Source organism: Salvelinus sp. IW2-2015, linkage group LG36, assembly GCF_002910315.2.
Source record: "Salvelinus sp. IW2-2015 linkage group LG36, ASM291031v2, whole genome shotgun sequence".
NCBI lineage: Eukaryota > Metazoa > Chordata > Actinopteri > Salmoniformes > Salmonidae > Salvelinus > Salvelinus sp. IW2-2015.
In genome coordinates this window covers 7,999,477-8,003,447 of record NC_036875.1, presented here as the reverse complement: position 1 = coordinate 8,003,447, position 3,971 = coordinate 7,999,477, and the positions used below count along the sequence as shown (strand labels likewise).

The window sequence follows — 3,971 nt, the reverse complement described above, 5'->3', positions numbered from 1 at the left end:
CTGATGAAACAAATATAGAACTGTTTGGCCATAATGACRACCGTTATGTTTGGAGGAAAAAGGGGATGCTTGTAAGTCGAAGAACACCATCCCAACCATGAAGCACGGGGGTGGCAGCATCATGTTGTGAGGGTGCTTTGCTGCAGGAGGGACTGGTGCAATTCACAAAATAGATGGCATCATGAGGGAGGAAAATTATGAGGATATATTGAAGAAACATCTCAAGACATCAGTCAGGAAGTTCAAGCTTGGTCGCAAATGGGTCTTCCAAATGAACAATGACCCCAAGCATACTTCCAAAGTTGTGGCAAAACAGGCTTAAGGACAATAAAGTCAAGGTATTGGAGTGGCCATCACAAAGCCCCGACCTCAATCCTAGAGAAAATTTGTGGGCAGAAGTGAAAAACCGTGTGAGAGCAAGGAGGCCTACAAACCTGACTCAGTTACACCAGCTTTGTCAGGAAGAATGGGCCAAAATTCACCCAATTTATTGTGGGAAGCTTGTGGAAGGCTACCCGAAACGTTTGACCCAAGTTAAACAATTTAACGGCAATGCTACACTAATTAAGTGTATGTTAACTTCTGACCCACTGGGAATGTGATGAAAGAAATAAAAGCTGAATCCTTCTCTCTACTATTATTCTGACATTTCACATTCTTAAAATAAAGTGGTGATCCTAACTGACCTAAGACAGAGATTTTTTACTAGGATTAAATGTCAGGAATTGTGAAAAACTGAGTTTAAATGTATTTGGCTAAGGTTTTTGTAAACTTCCGACTTCAACTGTACAGTTAAGACAGTCTGTGGGGTTTCTACCCACTGTGTACATCAGCACCCGGGTCAAGCCATCCATGATTGTCCAGCATAGTTGTAGTCCTGACTCTACTATTCTTCACCTAGGTGGTGTAGGGATTTTAGCAGGGTTGGATAATCATGGACGGTGCGTGACCTGATTACCATTTTTTCTTTCTCAGTTTTCTGGGTATGTGTGAGTTATGATGTTACTTACAGTGACATAGGCCTACCTTCACAATAAGCTACTCAAATGAATGTGTACATTTTTCTAAACAAACTTCCGTGAGGCTGAATTGTTGTTGTCTGTTGACTCCTGAAACACAGACACAGAGGTGGAGTTAGTGAATAGCCTAAATTCTATAAACTTGATAATGACATACAATGACCTACTCAAGAGGAAGGTGTCTGTCTGGCCATGGTTTCACTTCTGTGGCCATGCAGAGCAGAGGGGGGCTGGGATGGGTAGCCTAAGAGAAAATGGCATATAGGCAAATGCAATATTAGTTCTCACATTTGGTGCCTGTTGGATGGGACAGAATGCTACTCTGATGAACACAGAAGTGCAAAATTGAGGGATGAACTAATTGCATTACCTAGAGTATGTGTGAAATTAGTTTAGACATCATTTTGGTGTAGTTTCAATGGGCCATTGTCAGATGGCAGCCAACTGCTGAGTGAAGGAAGGGCAGGGGGGGAAAAATGACATGTCCTCCTAAAACTACACAAAACCTGTTTGTGATATCGAAATTCTAACAACAACAGTTGTAGACTTATTTAGGAAAAGTCATGGATGGAGCGACATCCCACTGTGCAAAAACTGATTGAATCAGCGTTGTCTTCACGTCATTTCAACAAAACAAATGTCATGTGATGATGTTGAATCAACGTGAAAAAGGGAATTGTATAAAAAAAACGATAACCTTTAACCTAAATCCAATGACATGGTGTCATTTTTTTTCACGGTGAATTCAGGTTAGTTGACAACTCAACCAAATGTTAATCAAAACTACACGTTTGAACTGATGTCTGTGCCCATGGGGGTGACTTTAAAAATGGCAGAGTAGTTCATATGACCTCAAAATGATCCTAGTTAGTTTTTAGTTTGTTATCTATGATTAATTTCTCTTCATTCATCTTTTAAATACTCACGTGGGTTTGTATGCTCCTGAAAGCGAAGGATTAGATGGGAGAGGCGGGACTTGCAGCGCTACGCAAACGCCCGTTGACGCACGGTAGTGCATGTACATTTATTTTGCAACGCTGGCGCATACAAGGTGGCCGATCTGGTTTGGGTGTAACATATTGACTACATCGGCCACGCGCAGGCCTTCACGTGCGTGTAGATRTTTTCCATCCACACTAGACACACAGGTTAAAGTATCAAAACCAACTGTGAATCAACTATATTAATTTGGGGGCATGTCGAAACATTCATGGACATTTAGCTAGCTTGCTATTGCTAYGTAATTGGTCCTATGAGATWAAAAATTGATTATTATTTTACCTGAAATACATATGGTCCTATTTTTTGCTGGATCTCTGTAGAAGTTTGCCCCGAAGTCATATAAAATCATGTTTCTCTACAATAACAATTCATCCACAGATAAAAAGGAAAACCTAGTTAGTTTTTAGTTAATTATCCGTAATTAATCTCTTCTCGTTTGTCTTTCAAGCATCCACGTCGGTTTGTATCTTCCTGATACCCTTTATGGGGGGGGGGGACTTGCAGCGCATGGAGGCTCTCAAATAGAAACCAGTTCAATTTTAGGCTTGGCTATGTAGATGCTCATTCACATGCGTAACAGTTAATGTGAAATGGTCTTTTGCAACGCATCGCGCCACGCCAACGTTGCCGATGTGGTTTGCGTGTTAGGCAACGTGGTAGTGTTATTATGGGTAAAGCAGTGATTTACTCACTGAGCTATATGTTAAATTACTTAAAATGGATTGACCTCACRACACAGTTAGCCATGCTAGCTATGGCTAACTAGCCAGCCAAACTTGTATAGTTAGCGAGCAACTYCTACACTTTTTGTAGCGCAGCCGTGCACGTCTCCAGAATCAACGTGGTGTCCCAGCTGTGTTGACATTTCACCTATCCACTACATCCACTCATCAGAATAATTTAGKTATTTTCTTACTCACCGTTTCACCAGCGTCAGCCCATCCCACATCTCCCAAGAGTCGAAGTGCATTGCAGACGCATTAAGCCACAGTAGCAACAGGTTGTAAACAGCAATGAGCCCACACGTGTTAGGTCTAGGGTCTAACATGTTTGTGGTTAGGTGGTTCCAAATTAACTAATGCCAGCCCTATAACTGACACGTAAATCAGAAATAACTTAGCTACATGTCATTGACACTGATTTCCACAAAGTTCCCACTTTGGATTTCTCACTTCAAGCCCAAATATATCATACTTTGACTAAAATGATGACTTYCAGACTTAAATCTTTGTGCAACATCATGGGTAAGCTTTTGGTGAATTTTTGGCGGGTGTGGCGTTAAAGGCTCTTCATTTTGATCGCCCTGTCCCAGCTGGAATCATTCTTCCAGTATCATGTTGCCATTAATGAAGTGAAAATATTCCCGCTCGGTTTGAGGCTATCATTCCGTGTCCCACCCCACACCATTCCTTTACAATAATGTTTTCCTGCTCTAGCGTTTTAAGTGGCAAGACCTCTGCCTCTTTCCTGGAAAGGGAGTTTGTGAGCCATCCAGCTCTGCACAGGGAGCAAAAAGAAACAAACTCTCACACAACCCCTCACTGCTCTGCACACTTATTTTAGAGAGATTGTATAAGATGTGTACTACAACTACTACTATTTTGCATGGTTTACCAACTTGCAACCTACAATTCAATAATAGCAACATATTCAATGTAAAAAAAGAGAAACCAATATGAAATCATTGGAAAACATCATATTGTCATGTTTTTGCAAAAATTAGGCATCAATTGGTTGATGCCTAATTTTTGCAAAAACACTGCATTCAATGGGAAAAGATGGGAAAAGATGAGGGTCACACGGTTGACGCTTATGCTAATACAGTCCAGTTAATGGAAAAATATGAAAATATGAGACTCACAGACAGAAAGACATCTCTCTTTCGCTCTTCTCTAATTGCCCCTTCTCTCTCTTCTCTCTCTCTCTCTTCTCGCTCTCTCTCTCTCTCCC

The 3,971-nt window shown here is 41.1% G+C and overlaps 1 long non-coding RNA gene across 1 annotated transcript; it reads right to left on the bottom strand.

The window, feature by feature from the left end:
* Positions 1-396: 396 nt before the first annotated feature.
* On the bottom strand, positions 397-3,194 carry LOC111959389 (uncharacterized). Its single transcript, XR_002876672.2, has 3 exons — positions 2,942-3,194; positions 1,187-1,263; positions 397-1,109 (listed from the first exon to the last, which is right to left on the bottom strand). It is a non-coding gene; the product is annotated as an uncharacterized lncRNA (long non-coding RNA).
* Between the last annotated feature and the right edge of the window lie 777 nt (positions 3,195-3,971).